The 20529-nt window shown below is 41.8% G+C and overlaps 63 pseudogenes; all 63 read right to left on the minus strand.

Moving 5' to 3' along the window:
- Positions 1-50: 50 nt before the first annotated feature.
- On the minus strand, positions 51-169 carry LOC142698663 (5S ribosomal RNA; annotated as a pseudogene).
- Positions 170-236: 67 nt separating this feature from the next.
- LOC142698816 (5S ribosomal RNA) lies at positions 237-355 on the minus strand (annotated as a pseudogene).
- Positions 356-609: 254 nt separating this feature from the next.
- On the minus strand, positions 610-728 carry LOC142698748 (5S ribosomal RNA; annotated as a pseudogene).
- Positions 729-795: 67 nt separating this feature from the next.
- LOC142698477 (5S ribosomal RNA) lies at positions 796-914 on the minus strand (annotated as a pseudogene).
- A 253-nt stretch (positions 915-1167) lies between these two features.
- LOC142698465 (5S ribosomal RNA) lies at positions 1168-1286 on the minus strand (annotated as a pseudogene).
- Positions 1287-1353: 67 nt separating this feature from the next.
- On the minus strand, positions 1354-1472 carry LOC142698639 (5S ribosomal RNA; annotated as a pseudogene).
- Positions 1473-1539: 67 nt separating this feature from the next.
- LOC142698417 (5S ribosomal RNA) lies at positions 1540-1658 on the minus strand (annotated as a pseudogene).
- Positions 1659-1725: 67 nt separating this feature from the next.
- On the minus strand, positions 1726-1844 carry LOC142698531 (5S ribosomal RNA; annotated as a pseudogene).
- Positions 1845-2657: 813 nt separating this feature from the next.
- LOC142698503 (5S ribosomal RNA) lies at positions 2658-2776 on the minus strand (annotated as a pseudogene).
- A 67-nt stretch (positions 2777-2843) lies between these two features.
- LOC142698532 (5S ribosomal RNA) lies at positions 2844-2962 on the minus strand (annotated as a pseudogene).
- A 67-nt stretch (positions 2963-3029) lies between these two features.
- On the minus strand, positions 3030-3148 carry LOC142698365 (5S ribosomal RNA; annotated as a pseudogene).
- A 67-nt stretch (positions 3149-3215) lies between these two features.
- On the minus strand, positions 3216-3334 carry LOC142698550 (5S ribosomal RNA; annotated as a pseudogene).
- A 67-nt stretch (positions 3335-3401) lies between these two features.
- LOC142698445 (5S ribosomal RNA) lies at positions 3402-3520 on the minus strand (annotated as a pseudogene).
- A 67-nt stretch (positions 3521-3587) lies between these two features.
- LOC142698451 (5S ribosomal RNA) lies at positions 3588-3706 on the minus strand (annotated as a pseudogene).
- A 67-nt stretch (positions 3707-3773) lies between these two features.
- LOC142698452 (5S ribosomal RNA) lies at positions 3774-3892 on the minus strand (annotated as a pseudogene).
- A 67-nt stretch (positions 3893-3959) lies between these two features.
- LOC142698521 (5S ribosomal RNA) lies at positions 3960-4078 on the minus strand (annotated as a pseudogene).
- A 67-nt stretch (positions 4079-4145) lies between these two features.
- LOC142698829 (5S ribosomal RNA) lies at positions 4146-4264 on the minus strand (annotated as a pseudogene).
- A 253-nt stretch (positions 4265-4517) lies between these two features.
- On the minus strand, positions 4518-4636 carry LOC142698725 (5S ribosomal RNA; annotated as a pseudogene).
- A 67-nt stretch (positions 4637-4703) lies between these two features.
- LOC142698512 (5S ribosomal RNA) lies at positions 4704-4822 on the minus strand (annotated as a pseudogene).
- A 67-nt stretch (positions 4823-4889) lies between these two features.
- On the minus strand, positions 4890-5008 carry LOC142698619 (5S ribosomal RNA; annotated as a pseudogene).
- A 67-nt stretch (positions 5009-5075) lies between these two features.
- LOC142698822 (5S ribosomal RNA) lies at positions 5076-5194 on the minus strand (annotated as a pseudogene).
- Positions 5195-10719: 5525 nt separating this feature from the next.
- On the minus strand, positions 10720-10838 carry LOC142698406 (5S ribosomal RNA; annotated as a pseudogene).
- A 67-nt stretch (positions 10839-10905) lies between these two features.
- On the minus strand, positions 10906-11024 carry LOC142698763 (5S ribosomal RNA; annotated as a pseudogene).
- A 67-nt stretch (positions 11025-11091) lies between these two features.
- LOC142698581 (5S ribosomal RNA) lies at positions 11092-11210 on the minus strand (annotated as a pseudogene).
- A 67-nt stretch (positions 11211-11277) lies between these two features.
- LOC142698762 (5S ribosomal RNA) lies at positions 11278-11396 on the minus strand (annotated as a pseudogene).
- Positions 11397-11463: 67 nt separating this feature from the next.
- On the minus strand, positions 11464-11582 carry LOC142698407 (5S ribosomal RNA; annotated as a pseudogene).
- Positions 11583-11649: 67 nt separating this feature from the next.
- LOC142698498 (5S ribosomal RNA) lies at positions 11650-11768 on the minus strand (annotated as a pseudogene).
- A 66-nt stretch (positions 11769-11834) lies between these two features.
- LOC142698746 (5S ribosomal RNA) lies at positions 11835-11953 on the minus strand (annotated as a pseudogene).
- Positions 11954-12403: 450 nt separating this feature from the next.
- On the minus strand, positions 12404-12522 carry LOC142698484 (5S ribosomal RNA; annotated as a pseudogene).
- Positions 12523-12589: 67 nt separating this feature from the next.
- Positions 12590-12708, minus strand: LOC142698665 (5S ribosomal RNA; annotated as a pseudogene).
- Positions 12709-12775: 67 nt separating this feature from the next.
- Positions 12776-12894, minus strand: LOC142698490 (5S ribosomal RNA; annotated as a pseudogene).
- A 67-nt stretch (positions 12895-12961) lies between these two features.
- On the minus strand, positions 12962-13080 carry LOC142698542 (5S ribosomal RNA; annotated as a pseudogene).
- A 67-nt stretch (positions 13081-13147) lies between these two features.
- On the minus strand, positions 13148-13266 carry LOC142698819 (5S ribosomal RNA; annotated as a pseudogene).
- Positions 13267-13519: 253 nt separating this feature from the next.
- On the minus strand, positions 13520-13638 carry LOC142698655 (5S ribosomal RNA; annotated as a pseudogene).
- A 67-nt stretch (positions 13639-13705) lies between these two features.
- Positions 13706-13824, minus strand: LOC142698499 (5S ribosomal RNA; annotated as a pseudogene).
- A 253-nt stretch (positions 13825-14077) lies between these two features.
- Positions 14078-14196, minus strand: LOC142698462 (5S ribosomal RNA; annotated as a pseudogene).
- A 67-nt stretch (positions 14197-14263) lies between these two features.
- On the minus strand, positions 14264-14382 carry LOC142698719 (5S ribosomal RNA; annotated as a pseudogene).
- A 67-nt stretch (positions 14383-14449) lies between these two features.
- On the minus strand, positions 14450-14568 carry LOC142698507 (5S ribosomal RNA; annotated as a pseudogene).
- A 445-nt stretch (positions 14569-15013) lies between these two features.
- LOC142698349 (5S ribosomal RNA) lies at positions 15014-15132 on the minus strand (annotated as a pseudogene).
- A 67-nt stretch (positions 15133-15199) lies between these two features.
- On the minus strand, positions 15200-15318 carry LOC142698617 (5S ribosomal RNA; annotated as a pseudogene).
- Positions 15319-15385: 67 nt separating this feature from the next.
- Positions 15386-15504, minus strand: LOC142698714 (5S ribosomal RNA; annotated as a pseudogene).
- A 67-nt stretch (positions 15505-15571) lies between these two features.
- Positions 15572-15690, minus strand: LOC142698408 (5S ribosomal RNA; annotated as a pseudogene).
- Positions 15691-15757: 67 nt separating this feature from the next.
- Positions 15758-15876, minus strand: LOC142698760 (5S ribosomal RNA; annotated as a pseudogene).
- A 67-nt stretch (positions 15877-15943) lies between these two features.
- On the minus strand, positions 15944-16062 carry LOC142698595 (5S ribosomal RNA; annotated as a pseudogene).
- A 67-nt stretch (positions 16063-16129) lies between these two features.
- LOC142698687 (5S ribosomal RNA) lies at positions 16130-16248 on the minus strand (annotated as a pseudogene).
- A 67-nt stretch (positions 16249-16315) lies between these two features.
- LOC142698383 (5S ribosomal RNA) lies at positions 16316-16434 on the minus strand (annotated as a pseudogene).
- Positions 16435-16687: 253 nt separating this feature from the next.
- LOC142698473 (5S ribosomal RNA) lies at positions 16688-16806 on the minus strand (annotated as a pseudogene).
- Positions 16807-16873: 67 nt separating this feature from the next.
- Positions 16874-16992, minus strand: LOC142698772 (5S ribosomal RNA; annotated as a pseudogene).
- A 67-nt stretch (positions 16993-17059) lies between these two features.
- On the minus strand, positions 17060-17178 carry LOC142698649 (5S ribosomal RNA; annotated as a pseudogene).
- A 67-nt stretch (positions 17179-17245) lies between these two features.
- On the minus strand, positions 17246-17364 carry LOC142698691 (5S ribosomal RNA; annotated as a pseudogene).
- Positions 17365-17617: 253 nt separating this feature from the next.
- On the minus strand, positions 17618-17736 carry LOC142698478 (5S ribosomal RNA; annotated as a pseudogene).
- A 67-nt stretch (positions 17737-17803) lies between these two features.
- On the minus strand, positions 17804-17922 carry LOC142698552 (5S ribosomal RNA; annotated as a pseudogene).
- A 67-nt stretch (positions 17923-17989) lies between these two features.
- On the minus strand, positions 17990-18108 carry LOC142698508 (5S ribosomal RNA; annotated as a pseudogene).
- Positions 18109-18175: 67 nt separating this feature from the next.
- LOC142698792 (5S ribosomal RNA) lies at positions 18176-18294 on the minus strand (annotated as a pseudogene).
- A 253-nt stretch (positions 18295-18547) lies between these two features.
- LOC142698785 (5S ribosomal RNA) lies at positions 18548-18666 on the minus strand (annotated as a pseudogene).
- A 67-nt stretch (positions 18667-18733) lies between these two features.
- Positions 18734-18852, minus strand: LOC142698415 (5S ribosomal RNA; annotated as a pseudogene).
- Positions 18853-18919: 67 nt separating this feature from the next.
- On the minus strand, positions 18920-19038 carry LOC142698715 (5S ribosomal RNA; annotated as a pseudogene).
- A 67-nt stretch (positions 19039-19105) lies between these two features.
- Positions 19106-19224, minus strand: LOC142698457 (5S ribosomal RNA; annotated as a pseudogene).
- A 253-nt stretch (positions 19225-19477) lies between these two features.
- On the minus strand, positions 19478-19596 carry LOC142698797 (5S ribosomal RNA; annotated as a pseudogene).
- A 67-nt stretch (positions 19597-19663) lies between these two features.
- On the minus strand, positions 19664-19782 carry LOC142698606 (5S ribosomal RNA; annotated as a pseudogene).
- A 253-nt stretch (positions 19783-20035) lies between these two features.
- Positions 20036-20154, minus strand: LOC142698366 (5S ribosomal RNA; annotated as a pseudogene).
- Positions 20155-20221: 67 nt separating this feature from the next.
- Positions 20222-20340, minus strand: LOC142698466 (5S ribosomal RNA; annotated as a pseudogene).
- A 67-nt stretch (positions 20341-20407) lies between these two features.
- Positions 20408-20526, minus strand: LOC142698459 (5S ribosomal RNA; annotated as a pseudogene).
- Between the last annotated feature and the right edge of the window lie 3 nt (positions 20527-20529).

Below are 20529 nucleotides of genomic sequence, written 5' to 3' on the forward strand. Positions count from 1 at the left end.
ATAGTCCTTTTTAATCGATTGTGAAAGAAAATCTAAACGACATAATAAAAAATCAACCGCACCACGGATTCCCAGACAGTCTCCCACACTGGTACTAGCGAGGCCTTAAGCTGTGTAACTTCTGCAATCTGACGAGAGCAGGGACATTCAGCTTAGAATGGCCATTGACATTAAATGCTTTAATCCATAGTCCTTTTTAATCGATTGTGAAACAAAATCGAAACGACATAATAAAAAGTCAACCGCACCAAGGATTCCCAGACAGTCTCCCACACTGGTACTAGCAAGGCCTTAAGCTTTGTAACTTCTGCAATCTGACGAGAGCAGGCACATTCAGCTTAGAATGGCCATTGACATTAAAAGCCTTAATCCATAGTCCTATTTAATCTATTGTGAAACAAAATCTAAACAACATAATAAAAAGTAAAACCGCACCACGGATTCCCAGACAGTCTCCCACACTGGTACTAGCGAGGCCTTAAGCTGTGTAACTTCTGCGATCTGACAAGAGCAGGCACATTCAGCTTAGAATGGCCATTGACGTTAAATGCTTTAATCCATAGTCCTATTTAATCTATTGTGAAACAAAATCTAAACGACATAATAAAAAGTCAACCGCACCACGGATTCCCAGACAGTCTCCCACACTGGTACTAGCGAGGCCTTAAGCTGTGTAACTTCTGCGATCTGACGAGAGCAGGCACATTCAGCTTAGAATGGCCATTGACATTAAAGGCTTTAATCCATAGTCCTTTTTAATCGATTGTGAAACAAAATCTAAACGACATAATAAAAAGTCAACCGCACCACGGATTCCCAGACAGTCTCCCACACTGGTACTAGCGAGGCCTTAAGCTGTGTAACTTCCGCGATCTGACGAGAGCAGGGACATTCAGCTTAGAATGGCCATTGACATTAAATGCTTTAATCCATAGTCCTATTTAATCTATTGTGAAACAAAATCTAAACGACATAATAAAAAGTCAACCGCACCACGGATTCCCAGACAGTCTCCCACACTGGTACTAGCGAGGCGTTAAGCTGTGTAACTTCTGCGATCTAACGAGAGAAGGCACATTCAGCTTAGAATGGCCATTGACATTAAAAGCTTTAATCCATAGTCCTTTTTAATCGATTGTGAAACAAAATCTAAACGACATAATAAAAAGTCAACCGCACCACGAATTCCCAGACAGTCTCCCACACTGGTACTAGCGAGGCCTTAAGCTGTGTAACTTCTGCGATCTGACGAGAGCAGGCACATTCAGCTTAGAATGGCCATTGACATTAAAAGCCTTAATCCATAGTCCTATTTAATCGATTGTGAAACAAAATCTAAACGACATAATAAAAGGTCAACAGCAGCACGGATTCCCCGACAGTCTCCCACACTGGTACTAGCGAGGCCTTAAGCTGTGTAACTTCTGCGATCTGACGAGAGCAGGGACATTCAGCTTAGAATGGCCATTGACATTAAATGCTTTAATCCATAGTCATTTTTAATCGATTGTGAAACAAAATCTAAAAGACATAATAAAAAGTCAACTGCACCACGAATTCCCAGACAGTCTCCCACACTGGTACTAGCAAGGCCTTAAGCTGTGTAACTTCTGCGATCTGACGAGAGCAGGCACATTCAGCTTAGAATGGCCATTGACATTAAAAGCCTTAATCCATAGTCCTTTTTAATCGATTGTGAAACAAAATCTAAACAACATAATAAAAAGTCAACCGCACCATGGATTCCCAGACAGTCTCCCACACTGGTACTAGCGAGGCCTTAAGCTGTGTAACTTCTGCGATCTGACGAGAGCAGGCACATTCAGCTTAGAATGGCCATTGACATTAAGTGCTTTAATCCATAGTCCTTTTTAATCGATTGTGAAACAAAATCTAAACGACATAATAAAAAGTCAACCGCACCACGGATTCCCAGACAGTCTCCCACACTAGTACTAGCGAAGGCCTTAAGCTGTGTGACTTCTGCGATTTGACGAGAGCAGGCACATTCAGTTTAGAATGGCCATTGACATTAAAAGCCTTAATCCATAGTCCTATTTAATCTATTGTGAAACAAAATCTAAACAACATAATAAAAAGTCAACCGCACCACGGATTCCCAGACAGTCTCCCACACTGGTACTAGCGAGGCCTTAAGCTGTGTAACTTCTAGCGATCTGACGAGAGCAGGGACATTCAGCTTAGAATGGCCATTCACAGTAAATGTTTTAATCCATAGTCCTTTTTAATCGATTGTGAAACAAAATCTAAACGACATAATAACAATTCAACCGCACCACGGATTCCCAGACAGTCTCACACACTGGTACTAGCAAGGCCTTATGCTGTGTAACTTCTGCGTTCTGACGAGAGCAGGCACATTCAGCTTAGAATGGCCATTGACAGTAAATGCTTTAATCCATAGTCCTATTTAATCTATTGTGAAACAAAATCTAAACGACATAATAAAAAGTCAACCGCACCATGGATTCCAAGACAGTCTCCCACACTGGTACTAGCGAGGCATTAAGCTGTGTAACTTCTGCGATCTAACGAGAGAAGGTACATTCAGCTTAGAATGGCCATTCACATTAAATGCTTTAATCCATAGTCCTTTTTAATCGATTGTGAAACAAAATCTAAACGACATAATAAAAAGTCAACTGCACCACGAATTCCCAGACAGTCTCCCACACTGGTACTAGCGAGGCCTTAAGCTGTGTAACTTCTGCGATCTGACGAGAGCAGGCACATTCAGCTTAGAATGGCCATTGACATTAAAAGCCTTAATCCATAGTCCTTTTTAATCGATTGTGAAACAAAATCTAAACAACATAATAAAAAGTCAACCGCACCATGGATTCCCAGACAGTCTCCCACACTGGTACTAGCGAGGCCTTAAGCTGTGTAACTTCTGCGATCTGACGAGAGCAGGCACATTCAGCTTAGAATGGCCATTGACATTAAATGCTTTAATCCATAGTCCTTTTTAATCGATTGTGAAACAAAATCTAAACGACATAATAAAAAGTCAACCGCACCACGGATTCCCAGACAGTCTCCCACACTGGTACTAGCGAGGCCTTAAGCTGTGTAACTTCTGCGATCTGACGAGAGCAGGAACATTCAGCTTAGAATGGCCATTGACATTAAAAGCCTTAATCCATAGTCCTATTTAATCTATTTTGAAACAAAATCTAAACAACATAATAAAAAGTCAACCGCACCACGGATTCCCAGACAGTCTCCCACACTGGTACTAGCGAGGCCTTAAGCTGTGTAACTTCTGCGATCTGACGAGAGCAGGGACATTCAGTTTAGAATGGCCATTGACATTAAATGCTTTAATCCATAGTCCTTTTTAATCGATTGTGAAACAAAATCTAAACGACATAATAAAAATTCAACCGCACCACGGATTCCCAGACAGTCTCCCACACTGGTACTAGCGAGGCCTTAAGCTGTGTAACTTCTGCGTTCTGACGAGAGCAGGCACATTCAGCTTAGAATGGCCATTGACGTTAAATGCTTTAATCCATAGTCCTATTTAATCTATTGTGAAACAAAATCTAAACGACATAATAAAAAGTCAACCGCACCACGGATTCCCAGACAGTCTCCCACACTGGTACTAGCGAGGCCTTAAGCTGTGTAACTTCTGCGATCTGACGAGAGCAGGCACATTCAGCTTAGAATGGCCATTGAACTTAAATGCTTTAAGCCATAGTCCTTTTTAATCGATTGTGAAACAAAATCTAAACGACATAATAAAAAGTCAACCGCACCATGGATTCCCAGACAGTCTCCCACACTGGTACTAGCGAGGCCTTAAGCTGCGTAACTTCTGCGATCTGACGAGAGCAGGCACATTCAGCTTAGAATGGCCATTGACATTAAATGCTTTAATCCATAGTCCTTTTTAATCGATTGTGAAACAAAATCTAAACGACAAAATAAAAAGTCAACCGCACCACGGATTCCCAGACAGTCTCCCACACTGGTACTAGCGAGGCCTTAAGCTGTGTAACTTCTGCGTTCTGACGAGAGTAGGCACATTCAGCTTAGAATGGCCATTGACAGTAAATGCTTTAATCCATAGTCCTTTTTAATCGATTGTGAAACAAAATCTAAACGACATAATAAAAATTCAACCGCAACACGGATTCCCAGACAGTCTCCCACACTGGTACTAGCGAGGCCTTTAGCTGTGTAACTTCTGCGATCTGACGAGAGCAGGCACATTCAGCTTAGAATGGCCATTGACGTTAAATGCTTTAATCGATAGTCCTATTTAATCTATTGTGAAACAAAATCTAAACGACATAATAAAAATTCAACCGCACCACGGACTCCCAGACAGTCTCCCACACTGGTACAAGCGAGGCCTTAAGCTGTGTAACTTCTGCGTTCTGACGAGAGCAGGCACATTGAGCTTGGAATGGCCATTGACGTTAAATGCTTTAATCCATAGTCCTATTTAATCTATTGTGAAACAAAATCTAAACGACATAATAAAAATTCAACCGCACCACGGATTCCCAGACAGTCTCCCACACTGGTACTAGCGAGGCCTTAAGCTGTGTAACTTCTGCGATCTGACAAGAGCAGGCACATTCAGCTTAGAATGGCCATTGACATTAAATGCTTTAATCCATAGTCCTTTTTAATCGATTGTGAAACAAAATCTAAACGACATAATAAAAAGGCAACCGCACCACGGATTCCCAGACAGTCTCCCACACTGGTACTAGCGAGGCCTTAAGCTGTGTAACTTCTGCGATCTGACGAGAGCAGGGACATTCAGCTTAGAATGGCCATTGACATTAAATGCTTTAATCCATAGTCCTTTTTAATCGATTGTGAAACAAAATCTAAACGACATAATAAAAATTCAACCGCACCACGGATTCCCAGACAGTCTCCCACACTGGTACTAGCGAAGCCTTAAGCTGTGTAACTTCTGCGATCTGACGAGAGCAGGCACATTCAGCTTAGAATGGCCATTGACGTTAAATGCTTTAATCCATAGTCCTATTTAATCTATTGTGAAACAAAATCTAAACGACATAATAAAAAGGCAACCGCACCACGGATTCCCAGACAGTCTCCCACACTGGTACTAGTGAGGCCTTAAGCTGTGTTACTTCTGAGATCTGACGAGAGCAGGGACATTCAGCTTAGAATGGCCATTGACATTAAATGCTTTAACCCCTTAAGGACGCAGCCTAGTTTTGGCCTTAAGGCTCAGAGCCCATTTTTCAAATCTGACATATTTCACTTTATGTGGTAATAACGTCGGAATGCTTAAACCTACCCAAGCGATTCTGAGATTGTTTTCTCGTGACACATTGGGCTTCATGTTCGTGGTAAAATTTGGTCGATATATTCAGTGTTTATTGGTGAAAAATTGCAAAATGTAGAGAAAATTTTGAAAAAATTGCATTTTTCTGAATTTAAATGCATCTGCTTGTAAAACAGACGGTTATACCACCCAAAATAGTTACTAGTTCACATTTCCCATATGTCTACTTTAGATTGGCATCGTTTTTTGAACATTTTTTTATTTTTCTTGGACGTTACAAGGCTTAGAACATAAACAGCAATTTCTCATATTTTTAAGAAAATTTCAAAAGCCTTTTTTTTAAGGTACCTCTTGAGTTCTGAAGTGGCTTTGTGGGGCCTATGTATTAGAAACCCTGATAAAACACCCCATTTTAAAAACTAGACCCCTCAAAGTATTCAAAACAGCAGTTAGAAAGTTTTTTAACCCTTCAGGCATTTCACAGGAATTAAAGCAAAGTGGAGGTGAAATTTGCAAATTTCATTTTTCTTGCTGAATTTCAATTTTATTCATTTTTTTTTTCTGTAACACAGAAGGTTTTACCAGAGAAACACTACTAAATATGTATTCTCCAGATTCTGCAGTTTTTAGAAATGTCCCACATGTGGCCCTACTGCGCTCGTGGACTAAAACACAAGCCCTAGAAGCAAAGAAGCACCTAGTGCATTTTGAGGCCCCTTTTTTATTAGAATATATTTTAGGCAGCATGCCAGGTTTGAAGAGGTGTTGAGGTGTCAAAACAGTAGGAATCCCCCAATAGTGACCCCATTTTGGAAACTACACCCCTCAAGGAATTCATTTAGGGTTGTTGTTACCATTTTGACCGCACAGTTTTTTCACAGCACGTATTTGAATTGGGCTCTGAAATGAAAAAAATGTCATTTTTTCCAATAAAATGTCATTTGTGATCAAAATTTCTTATTTTCACAAGGAACAAAATACCCCATTTTGTTGCCCAATTTGTCCTTAGTGTGGCAATACCCCATTTGTGGTGATAAACTGCCGTTTGGGCCCATGGGAGGGCTCAGAAGGAAAGGAGCGCTATATGTTTGTTGGAGTCCAGATTTTGTTGGATTGGTTTTCGGGTGCCATGTCGCATTTGCAGAGCCTCAGAGGTATCAAAGCAATGGAAACCCACCAAAAGTGACCCCATTTTGGAAACTACACCCCTCAAGGAATTCATTTATGGTTGTTGTTAGCATTTTGACCACACAGTTTTTTCACAGCATCTATTTCAATTGGGCTGTGACATTAAAAAAATGACATTTTTTCCAATAAGATGTAATTTTTTACCAAAATTTCTTATTTTCACAGGGAACAAAATACTCAATTTTGTTGCCCAATTTCTCCTGAGTGCATCAATACCCCATTTGTGGCAATAAACTGCCGTTTGGGCCCATGGGAGGCCTCAGAAGGGAAGGAGCGCTGTGTGTTCTTTGGAGTACAGATTTTGCTGGTTTGGTTTTCGGGTGCCATGTCGCATTTGCAGAGCCCCAGAGGTATCAAAGCAATGGAAACCCACCAGAAGTGACCCCATTTTGGAAACTACACCCCTCAAGGAATTCATTTATGGGTAATGTGACCATTTAGACTCCATAGTTTCTTCACAGAACTAATTTGAATTGGGCTGGGAATTAAAAAAATATATATTTTTTCCAATAATATGTCATTTTAGCTCAAAAATTCTTATTTTCACAAGAAATAAAATACTCCATTCTGTTGCCCAATTTGTCCTGAGTGCGGCAATACCCCATTTGTGGTGATAAACTGCCGTTTGGGCCCATGGGAGGGCTCAGAAGGAAAGGAGCGCTGTGTGTTCTTTGGAGTCCAGATTTTGCTGGATTGGTTTTCGGGTGCCATGTCGCATTTGCAGAGCCCCAGAGGTATCAAAGCAATAGAAACCAACCACAAATGACCCCATTTTGGAAACTACACCCCTCAAGGACTTCATTTATGGGTGTTGTGACCATTTTGACCCCATAGTTTTTTCACAGAACTTATTTGAATTGGGCTGGGAATGAAAACAAAATTATTTTTTTCAAATAATATGTAGTTTTGGCTGAAAATTTCTTATTTTCACAAGAAACAAAATACCCCATTCTGTTGCGCAATTTGTTCTGAGGGCCGCAATACCCCATTTGTTGTGATAAACTGCCATTTGGGCCCATGGGAGGGCTCAGAAGGAAAGGACCACCATTTGGCCTACTGGGGATTTTCTAGTGCGAAGTCATGTATGAAGAAGCCCCTGAGGTACCAGAACAGTTGAAACCCCCAAGAAGTGACCCCGTTTTAAAAACTACACCCTTAAGGCATTCATCTACATGTGTAGTGAGCATTTTGACCGGAGACCTACACCCCATAAACTGTAATGTGGGTTCTCCCGGGTATGGCAATACCCTACATGTGGCTGTTATCAGCTGCCTGGACACACAGCAGGGATCAGAGGGGAAAGACGAGGGGGGATAAGCTGTGTGGAGTGCATCAGGGTAAGTAAAATTGGGGTAAATTATAAACCAAGGGATGTATGATAAATTTTAAAACACTTTCATACAGAGCTCTGGTTATTCGGGACACGTGTCACATTGATATATTGTGTCATCCCTTATCCCCCTCTTATAGCAGACTTTGCACCTCTTTTGACTTTTTCCCTTCTTGCCAGTTTGGGGAACTTCTCCTGGAAAGTGTTGCCCTGGTACGATGCGTGTGGGCTCGCTTCCAGAAGTACTGGGTGCCCCCCCCCTTCTTGGTCCCTAAAGATTAGGTTCTTGATAATCACCTCTTGAAATTCCAGGAAAGTTCCCGTCTGGCCTGCACATCGACGTAGCATGTACGCATTGTACAATGCCATCTGTATGATGTGCCCGGCCAGCTTCTTATACCACACCGCATGGCGCTGTAGGGCTTCAGGGCTTGATCTTACAAGTCCATCCCTCCCATGTACCTATTGTAGTCCAGGATGCAGTCTGGTTTGGGGGTGGCCTTTCCTTCATATATCCTAAACCTGTAGGTATACCCTGATGCACTCTCACAGCTTATACATCTTCACGCCATACCTTGCCCTCTTACCCGGCAGGTACTCGTGGAATTGAACCCTCCCTTTAAAATGTACCAGGGACTCATCAATAGAAATACACTTCTCAGGGGTGTATGCTTGGGAAAACCGGGCACTGGAACGGTCTAATAGGGGTCTCCGTTTATACAAACGGTCAAAACTGGGGTCATCTCGGGGTGGGCACGGCTCATTATCAGTATAATGTAAGAAGCGAAGTATTGCCTCATTTATTTATTTTTTTAGGTTCCAGTTCAGTTCTGAAGTTGCTTTGAGGGGCCCATATATTAGAAACCCCTATCAAACACCCCATTTTAGAAACTAGACCCCTCAAAGTATCCACAACAGCATTTAGAAAGTTTATGAACCCTTTAGGTGTTTCACAGGAATTTAGAGCAAAGTAGAGGTGAAATTTACATTTTTTTTTTGGTAAGAAAATCCTCTTTATACCATTTTTTTTATAACACAAAAGGATTTATCAGAGAAACGCAACTTAATACTTATTGCCCAGATTCTGCAGTTTTGAGAAATATCCCACATGTGGCCCTCGTGCGGTAATGGGCTGAAGCATCGGCCTCCGAAGCAAAGGAGCACCTAGTGGATTTTGAAGCATCTTTTTTATTAGGCACCATGTCCGGTTTGAAGAGGTCTTGTGGTGCCAAAACATTGGGAACCCCCCAAAAGTGACCCCAATTTGGAAACTAGACCCCTTGAGGAATCCATTGTAGTTTTCTTGGGGTGCATGCGGCTTTTTGATCAGTTTTTATTCTATTTTTAGGTGGCGTGGTGACTAAAAAACAGCAATTGTACGATTGTTTTTTTTTTCGTTTTTTTTTACAGCGTTCACCGTGCGCTATAAATGACATATTCACTTTATTCTGCAGGGCGATACGATTACGGCGATACCAGATGTTTATAGTTTTTTATGTCTTATGGCGTTTGCACAATAAAATACGTTTTGTAAACAATCATTCACTTTTTGTGTTACCTTATTCTAAGAGCCATAACGTTTTTATTTTTCAATCAATAAAGCCGTGCGAGGACTTATTTTTTGCGTAACGAACTGTAGTTTCGATCAGTACCATTTTTAGGTACATGCGACTTTTTGATCTCTTTTTATTCCATTTTTTGGGAGGTGAAGTGACCAAAGAATTGTGATTGTGGTTCGGTTTATTATTTATTTTTTTTACGGCGTTCACCGTGCGGGATAAATAATGAAATAATTTTGTAGTTCAGGCCGTTACGGACGCGGTGATACCAATTATGTATAGTTTATTTGTTTGTTTATATATTTTTATTAATAATAAAGGACTGATAAGGGAAAAAGGGGGATTTTTACTTTTAATACTTTTAAATCTTTTATTTTCTTATTTTTACACAACTTTTTTTAACTTTTTTTTTACTTTATTACTTTGTCCCACTAGGGGACATGAGGGCAGGAGGCCCTGATCGCTATTCTAATACACTGCACTACATGCGTAGTGCAGTGTATTAGAACTGTCAGCTACTCACTGACAGCAAGCCTAGTGGGTCCTGACGTTGTCAGGACCCACTAGGCTTCCGTCTATGGCATCGCCGGACGCCATTGTTTGGTGTCCGGTTGCCATAGTCACCATCGCCGGCCGCTATCGCGTAGCAGGCCGGCGATGGCAGCTTAACCCCTAAAAAGCCGCGATCTCTATAGAACGCGGCTTTTAAGGGGTTAATCAGCGGGGACACAGCGATCGGTCCCCGCTGTAGGAGCTGTGACAGCTGCTGAACAAGACAGCAGCGTCACAGCTCCTGTATGTGTCGGGAGGACGGCCGAAACGGCCGTTACTCCCGTGACGTACTATTACGTCATGGAGCGCGAACGATACAGCTGCCATGACGTAATAGTACGTCAAGGAGCGGGAAGGGGTTAATCCATAGTCCTTTTTAATCGATTGTGAAACAAAATCTAAACGACATAATAAAAATTCCACCGCACCACGGATTCCCAGACTGTCTCCCACACTGGTACTAGCAAGGCGTTAAGCTGAGTAACTTCTGCGATCTGACGAGAGCAGGCACATTCAGCTTAGAATGGCCATTGACATTAAATGCTTTAATCCATAGTCCTTTTTAATCGATTGTGAAACAAAATCTAAACGACATAATAAAAAGTCAACCGCACCAAGGATTCCCAGACAGTCTCCCACACTGGTACTAGCAAGGCCTTAAGCTTTGTAACTTCTGCAATCTGACGAGATCAGGCACATTCAGCTTAGAATGGCCATTGACATAAAAAGCCTTAATCCATAGTCCTATTTAATCTATTGTGAAACAAAATCTAAACAACATAATAAAAAGTCAACCGCACCACGGATTCCCAGACAGTCTCCCACACTGGTACTAGCGAGGCCTTAAGCTGTGTAACTTCTGCGATCTGACGAGAGCAGGGACATTCAGCTTAGAATGGCCATTGACATTAAATGCTTTAATCCATAGTCCTTTTTTATCGATTGTGAAACAAAATCTAAACGACATAATAAAAATTCAACCACACCACGGATTCCCAGACAGTCTCCCACACTGGTACTAGCGAGGCCTTAAGCTGTGTAACTTCAGCGATCTGACGAGAGCAGGCACATTCAGCTTAGAATGGCCATTGACGATAAATGCTTTAATCCATAGTCCTATTTAATCTATTGTGAAACAAAATCTAAACGACATAATAAAAAGTCAACCGCACCACGGATTCACAGACAGTCTCCCACACTGGTACTAGCGAGGCCTCAAGCTGTGTAACTTCTGCGATCTGACGAGAGCAGGCACGTTCAGCTTAGAATGGCCATTGACATTAAAACCCTTAATCCATAGTCCTATTTAATCTATTGTGAAACAAAATCTAAACAACATAATAAAAAGTCAACCACACCACGGATTCCCAGACAGTCTCCCACACTTGTACTAGCGAGGCCTTAAGCTGTGTAACTTCTGCGATCTGACGAGAGCAGACACATTCAGCTTAGAATGGCCATTGACATTAAATGCTTTAATCCATAGTCCTTTTTAATCGATTGTGAAACAAAATCTAAACGACATAATAAAAAGTCAACCGCACCACGGATTCCCAGACAGTCTCCCACACTGGTACTAGCGAGGCCTTAAGCTGTGTAACTTCTGCGATCTGACGAGAGCAGGGACATTCAGCTTAGAATGGCCATTGACATTAAATGCATTAATCCATAGTCCTTTTTAATCGATTGTGAAACAAAATCTAAACGACATAATAAAAATTCAACCGCACCACGGATTCCCAGACAGTCTCCCACACTGGTACTAGCGAGGCCTTAAGCTGTGTAACTTCTGCGATCTGACGAGAGCAGGCACATTCAGCTTAGAATGGCCATTGACGTTAAACGCTTTAATCCATAGTCCTATTTAATCTATTGTGAAACAAAATCTAAACGACATAATAAAAGTCAACCGCACCACGGATTCCCAGACAGTCTCCCACACTGGTACTAGTGAGGCGTTAAGCTGTGTAACTTCTGCGATCTAACGAGAGCAGGCACATTCAGCTTAGAATGGCCATTGACATTAAATGCTTTAATCCATAGTCCTTTTTAATCGATTGTGAAACAAAATCTAAACGACATAATAAAAAGTCAACCGCACCACGGATTCCCAGACAGTCTCCCACACTGGTACTAGCGAGGCCTTAACTGTGTAACTTCTGCGATCTGACGAGAGCAGGCACATTTCGCTTAGAATGGCCATTGACATTAAAAGCCTTAATCCATAGTCCTATTTAATCTATTGTGAAACAAAATCTAAACAACATAATAAATAGTCAACCGCACCACGGATTCCCAGACAGTCTCCCAGACAGTCTCCCACACTGGTACTAGCGAGGCCTTAAGCTGTGTAACTTCTGCGATCTGACGAGAGCAGGGACATTCAGCTTAGAATGGCCATTGACATTAAATGCTTTAATCCATAGTCCTTTTTAATCTATTGTGAAACAAAATCTAAACGACATAATAAAAATTCAACCGCACCACGGATTCCCAGACAGTCTCCCAAACTGGTACTAGCGAGGCCTTAAGCTGTGTAACTTCTGCGTTCTGACGAGAGCAGGCACATTCAGCTTAGAATGGCCATTGACGTTAAATGCTTTAATCCATAGTCCTATTTAATCTATTGTGAAACAAAATCTAAACGACATAATAAAAAGTCAACCGCACCACGGATTCCCAGACAGTCTCCCACACTGGTACTAGCGAGGCCTTAAGCTGTGTAACTTCTGCGATCTGCCGAGAGCAGGCACATTCAGCTTAGAATTGCCATTGACATTAACTGCTTTAATCCATAGTCCTTTTTAATCGATTGTGAAACAAAATCTAAACGACATAATAAAAAGTCAACCGCACCACGGATTCCCAGACAGTCTCCCACACTGGTACTAGTGAGGCCTTAAGCTGTGTAACTTCTGCGATCTGATGAGAGCAGGCACATTCAGCTTAGAATGGCCATTGACATTAAATGCTTTAATCCATAGTCCTTTTTAATCGATTGTGAAACAAAATCTAAACGACATAATAAAAAGGCAACCGCACCACGGATTCCCAGACAGTTTCCCACACTGGTACTAGCGAGGCCTTAAGCTGTGTAACTTCTGCGATCTGACGAGAGCAGGCACATTCAGCTTAGAATGGCCATTGACATTAAATGCTTTAATCCATAGTCCTTTTTAATCGATTGTGAAACAAAATCTAAACGACATAATAAAAAGTCAACCGCACCACGGATTCCCCGACAGTCTCCCACACTGGTACTAGCGAGGCCTTAAGCTGTGTAACTTCTGCGATCTGACGAGAGAAGGGACATTCAGCTTAGAATGGCCATTGACATTAAATGCTTTAATCCATAGTCCTATTTAATCTATTGTGAAACAAAATCTAAACGACATAATAAAAAGGCAACCGCACCACGGATTCCCAGACAGTCTCCCACACTGGTACTAGCGAGGCGTTAAGCTGTGTAACTTCTCCGATCTAACGAGAGAAGGCACATTCAGCTAAGAATGGCCATTGACATTAAATGCTTTAATCCATAGTCCTTTTTAATCTATTGTGAAACAAAATCTAAACGACATAATAAAAAGTCAACCGCACCACGAATTCCCAGACAGTCTCCCACACTGGTACTAGCGAGGCCTTAAGCTGTGTAACTTCTGCGATCTGACGAGAGGAGGCACATTCAGCTTAGAATGGCCATTGACATTAAAAGCCTTAATCCATAGTCCTATTTAATCGATTGTGAAACAAAATCTAAACGACATAATAAAAATTCAACCGCACCACGGATTCCCAGACAGTCTCCCACACTGGTACTAGCGAGGCCTTAAGCTGTGTAACTTCTGCGATCTGACGAGAGCAGGCACATTCAGCTTAGAATGGCCATTGACGTTAAATTCTTTAATCCATAGTCCTATTTAATCTATTGTGAAACAAAATCTAAACGACATAATAAAAAGTCAACCGCACCACGGATTCCCAGACAGTCTACCACACTGGTACTAGCGAGGCGTTAAGCTGTGTAACTTCTGCGATCTAACGAGAGAAGGCACATTCAGCTTAGAATGGCCATTGACATTAAATGCTTTAATCCATAGTCCTTTTTAATCGATTGTGAAACAAAATCTAAACGACATAATAATAAGTCAACCGCACCACGAATTCCCAGACAGTCTCCCACACTGGTACTAGCGAGGCCTTAAGCTGTGTAACTTCTGCGATCTGACGAGAGCAGGCACATTCAGTTTAGAATGGCCATTGACATTAAAAGCCTTAATCCATAGTCCTATTTAATCTATTGTGAAACAAAATCTAAACAACATAATAAAAAGTCAACCGCACCACGGATTCCCAGACAGTTTCCCACACTGGTACTAGCGAGGCCTTAAGCTGTGTAACTTCTGCGATCTGACGAGAGCAGGGACATTCAGCCTAGAATAACCATTGACATTAAAGGCTTTAATCCATAGTCCTTTTTAATCGATTGTGAAACAAAATCTAAACGACATAATAAAAATTCAACCGCACCACGCATTCCCAGACAGTCTCCCACACTGGTACTAGCGAGGCCTTAAGCTGTGTAACTTCTGCGTTCTGACGAGAGCAGGCACATTCAGCTTAGAATGGCTATTGACGTTAAATGCTTTAATCCATAGTCCTATTTAATCTATTGTGAAACAAAATCTAAACGACATAATAAAAAGTCAACCGCACCACGGATTCCCAGACAGTCTCCCACACTGGTACTAGCGAGGGATTAAGCTGTGTAACTGTAACTTCTGCGATCTGACGAGAGCAGGCACATTCAGCTTAGAATGGCCATTGACGTTAAATGCTTTAATCCATAGTCCTATTTAATCTATTGTGAAACAAAATCTAAACGACATAATAAAAAGTCAACCGCACCCTGGATTCCCAGACAGTCTCCCACACTGGTACTAGCGAGGCGTTAAGCTGTGTAACTTCTGCGATCTAACGAGAGCAGGCACATTCAGCTTCGAATGGCCATTGACATTAAATGCTTTAATCCATAGTCCTTTTTAATCGATTGTGAAACAAAATCTAAACGACATAATAAAAAGTCAACGGCACCACGGATTCCCAGACAGTCTCCCACACTGGTACTAGCGAGGCCTTAAGCTGTGTAACTTCTGCGATCTGACGAGAGCAGGCACATTCAGCTTAGAATGGCCATTGACATTAAAAGCCTTAATCCATAGTCCTATTTAATCTATTGTGAAACAAAATCTAAACAACATAATAAAAAGTCAACCGCACCAGGGATTCCCAGACAGTCTCCCACACTGGTACTAGCGAGGCCTTAAGCTATGTAACTTCTGCGTTCTGACGAGAGCAGGCACATTCAGCTTAGAATGGCCATTGACGTTAAATGTTTTAATCCATAGTCCTATTTAATCTATTGTGAAACAAAATCTAAACGACATAATAAAAAGTCAACCGCACCACGGATTCCCAGACAGTCTCCCACACTGGTACTAGCAGGGCCTTAAGCTGTGTAACTTCTGCGATCGGACGAGAGCAGGCACATTCAGCTTACAATGGCCATTGACATTAAATGCTGTAATCCATAGTCCTTTTTAATCGATTGTGAAACAAAATCTAAACGACATAATAAAAAGTCAACCGCACCACGGATTCCCAGACAGTCTCCCACACTGGTACTAGCGAGGCCTTAAGCTGTGTAACTTCTGCGATCTGACGAGAGCAGGGACATTCAGCTTAGAATGGCCATTGACATTAAATGCTTTAATCCATAGTCCTTTTTAATCTATTGTGAAACAAAATCTAAACGACATAATAAAAAGTCAACCGCACCACGGATTCCCAGACAGTCTCCCACACTGGTACTAGCGAGGCCTTAAGCTGTGTAACTTCTGCGATCTGACGAGAGCAGGCACATTCAGCTTAGAATGGCCATTGACATTAAAAGCTTTAATCCATAGTCCTATTTAATCTATTGTGAAACAAAATCTAAACAACGTAATAAAAAGTCAACCGCACCACGGATTCCCAGACAGTCTCCCACACTGGTACTAGCAAGGCCTTAAGCTGTGTAACTTCTGCGTTCGGCCGAGAGCAGGCACATTCAGCTTAGAATGGCTATTGACGTTAAATGCTTTAATCCATAGTCCTATTTAATCTATTGTGAAACAAAATCTAAACGACATAATAAAAAGGAAACCGCACCACGGACTCCCAGACAGTCTCCCACACTGGTACTAGCGAGGCCTTAAGCTGTGTAACTTCTGCGATCTGACGAGAGCAGGCACATTCAGCTTAGAATGGCCATTGACATTAAATGCTTTAATCCATAGTCCTTTTTAATCGATTGTGAAACAAAATCTAAACGACATAATAAAAAGTCAACCGCACCACGGCTTCCCAGACAGTCTCCCACACTGGTACTAGCGAGGCCTTAAGCTGTGTAACTTCTGCGATCTGACGAGAGCAGGGACATTCAGCTTAGAATGGCCATTGACATTAAATGCTTTAATCCATAGTCCTTTTTAATCGATTGTGAAACAAAATCGAAACGACATAATAAAAATTCAACCGCTCCACGTATTCCCAGACAGTCTCCCACACTGGTATTAGCGAGGCCTTAAGCTGTGCAACTTCTGCGATCTGACGAGAGCAGGTACATTCAGCTTAGAATGGCCATTGACATTAAAGGCTTTAATCCATAGTCCTTTTTAATCGATTGTGAAACAAAATCTAAACGACATAATAAAAATTCAACCGCACCACGGATTCCCAGACAGTCTCCCACACTGGTACTAGTGAGGCCTTAAGCTGTGTAACTTCTGCGTTCGGACGAGAGCAGGCACATTCAGCTTAGAATGGCTATTGACGTTAAATGCTTTAATCCATAGTCCTATTTAATCTATTGTGAAACAAAATCTAAACGACATAATAAAAAGTCAACCGCACCACGGATTCCCAGACAGTCTCCCACACTGGTACTAGCGAGGCCTTAAGCTGTGTAACTTCTGCGATCTGACGAGAGCAGGCACATTCAGCTTAGAATGGCCATTGACATTAAATGCTTTAATCCATAGTCCTTTTTAATCGATTGTGAAACAAAATCTAAACGACATAATAAAAAGTCAACCGCACCACGGATTCCCAGACAGTCTCCCACACTGGTACTAGCGAGGCCTTAAGCTATGTAACTTCTGCGATCTGACGAGGGCAGGCACATTCAGCTTAGAATGGCCATTGACAGTAAATGCTTTAATCCATAGTCCTTTTTAATCGATTGTGAAACAAAATCTAAACTACTTAATAAAAAGTCAACCGCACCACGGATTCCCAGACAGTCTCCCACACTGGTACTAGCGAGACCTTAAGCTATGTAACTTCTGCGATCTGACGAGAGCAGGGACATTCAGCTTAGAATGGCCATTGACATTAAATGCTTTAATCCATAGTCCTTTTCAATCGATTGTGAAACAAAATCTAAACGACATAATAAAAATTCAACCGCACCACGGATTCCCAGACAGTCTCCCACACTGGTACTAGCGAGGCGTTAAGCTGTGTAACTTCTGCGATCTAACGAGAGAAGGCACATTCAGCTTAGAATGGCCATTGACATTAAATGCTTTAATCCATAGTCCTTTTTAATCGATTGTGAAACAAAATCTAAACGACATAATAAAAAGTCAACCGCACCACGAATTCCCAGACAGTCTCCCACACTGGTACTAGCGAGGCCTTAAGCTGTGTAACTTCTGCGATCTGACGAGAGCAGGCACATTCAGCTTAGAATGGCCATTGACATTAAAAGCCTTAATCCATAGTCCTATTTAATCTATTGTGAAACAAAATCTAAACAACATAATAAAAAGTCAACCGCACCACGGATTCCCAGACAGTCTTCTACACTGGTACTAGCGAGGCCTTAAGCTGTGTAACTTCTGCGATCTGACGAGAGCAGGGACATTCAGCCTAGAATGGCCATTGACATTAAAAGCTTTAATCCATAGTCCTTTTTAATCGATTGTGAAACAAAATCTAAACGACATAATAAAAATTCAACCGCACCACGCATTCCCAGACAGTCTCCCACACTGGTACTAGCGAGGCCTTAAGCTGTGTAACTTCTGCGTTCTGACGAGAGCAGGCACATTCAGCTTAGAATGGCTATTGACGTTAAATGCTTTAATCCATAGTCCTATTTAATCTATTGTGAAACAAAATCTAAACGACATAATAAAAAGTCAACCGCACCACGGATTCCCAGACAGTCTCCCACACTGGTACTAGCGAGGGTTTAAGCTGTGTAACTTCTGCGATCTGACGAGAGCAGGCACATTCAGCTTAGAATGGCCATTGACGTTAAATGCTTTAATCCATAGTCCTATTTAATCTATTGTGAAACAAAATCTAAACGACATAATAAAAAGTCAACCGCACCCTGGATTCCCAGACAGTCTCCCACACTGGTAATAGCGAGGCGTTAAGCTGTGTAACTTCTGCGATCTAACGAGAGCAGGCACATTCAGCTTCGAATGGCCATTGACATTAAATGCTTTAATCCATAGTCCTTTTTAATCGATTGTGAAACAAAATCTAAACGACATAATAAAAAGTCAACCGCACCACGGATTCCCAGACAGTCTCCCACACTGGTACTAGCGAGGCCTTAAGCTGTGTAACTTCTGCGATCTGACGAGAGCAGGCACATTCAGCTTAGAATGGCCATTGACGTTAAAAGCCTTAATCCATAGTCCTATTTAATCTATTGTGAAACAAAATCTAAACAACATAATATAAAGTCAACCGCACCACGGATTCCCAGACAGTCTCCCACACTGGTACTAGCGAGGCCTTAAGCTATGTAACTTCTGCGTTCTGACGAGAGCAGGCACATTCAGCTTAGAATGGCCATTGACGTTAAATGTTTTAATCCATAGTCCTATTTAATCGATTGTGAAACAAAATCTAAACGACATAATAAAAAGTCAACCGCACCACGGATTCCCAGACAGTCTCCCACACTGGTACTAGCAGGGCCTTAAGCTGTGTAACTTCTGCGATCGGACGAGAGCAGGCACATTCAGCTTACAATGGCCATTGACATTAAATGCTGTAATCCATAGTCCTTTTTAATCGATTGTGAAACAAAATCTAAACGACATAATAAAAAGGCAACCGCACCACGGATTCCCAGACAGTCTCCCACTCTGGTACTAGCGAGGCCTTAAGCTGTGTAACTTCTGCGATCTGACGAGAGCAGGGACATTCAGCTTAGAATGGCCATTGACATTAAATGCTTTAATCCATAGTCTTTTTTAATCGATTGTGAAACAAAATCGAAACGACATAATAAAAATTCAACCGCTCCACGGATTCCCAGACAGTCTCCCACACTGGTACTAGCGAGGCCTTAAGCTGTGCAACTTCTGCGATCTGACGAGAGCAGGCACATTCAGCTTAGAATGGCCATTGACGTTAAATGCTTTAATCCATAGTCCTATTTAATCTATTGTGAAACAAAATCTAAACGACATAATAAAAAGTCAACCGCACCACGGATTCCCAGACAGTCTCCCACACTGGTACTAGCGAGGCCTTAAGCTGTGTAACTTCTGCGATCTGACGAGAGCAGGCACATTCAGCTTAGAATGGCCATTGACATTAAAAGCCTTAATCCATAGTCCTATTTAATCTATTGTGAAACAAAATCTAAACAACGTAATAAAAAGTCAACCGCACCACGGATTCCCAGACAGTCTCCCACACTGGTACTAGTGAGGCCTTAAGCTGTGTAACTTCTGCAATCTGACGAGAGCAGGGACATTCAGCTTAGAATGGCCATTGACATTAAAGGCTTTAATCCATAGTCCTTTTTAATCGATTGTGAAACAAAATCTAAACGACATAATAAAAATTCAAGTGCACCACGGATTCCCAGACAGTCTCCCACACTGGTACTAGCAAGGCCTTAAGCTGTGTAACTTCTGCGTTCGGACGAGAGCAGGCACATTCAGCTTAGAATGGTTATTGACGTTAAATGCTTTAATCCATAGTCCTATTTAATCTATTGTGAAACAAAATCTAAATGACATAATAAAAAGTCAACTGCACCACGGATTCCCAGACAGTCTCCCACACTGGTACTAGCGAGGCCTTAAGCTGTGTAACTTCTGCGATCTGACGAGAGCAGGCACATTCAGCTTAGAATGGCCATTGACATTAAATGCTTTAATCCATAGTCCTTTTTAATCGATTGTGAAACAAAATCTAAACGACATAATAAAAATTCAACCGCACCACGAATTCCCAGACAGTCTCCCACACTGGTACTAGCGAGGCCTTAAGCTGTGTAACTTCTGCGTTCGGACGAGAGCAGGAACATACAGCTTAGAATGGCTATTGACGTTAAATGCTTTAATCCATAGTCCTATTTAATCTATTGTGAAACAAAATCTAAACGACATAATAAAAAGGCAACTGCACCACGGATTCCCAGACAGTCTCCCACACTGGTACTAGCGAGGCCTTAAGCTGTGTAACTTCTGCGATCTGACGAGAGCAGGCACATTCAGCTTAGAATGGCCATTGACATT

Source organism: Rhinoderma darwinii, unplaced genomic scaffold (genome assembly GCF_050947455.1).
Source record: "Rhinoderma darwinii isolate aRhiDar2 unplaced genomic scaffold, aRhiDar2.hap1 Scaffold_1030, whole genome shotgun sequence".
Taxonomy (NCBI): Eukaryota; Metazoa; Chordata; class Amphibia; order Anura; family Rhinodermatidae; genus Rhinoderma; species Rhinoderma darwinii.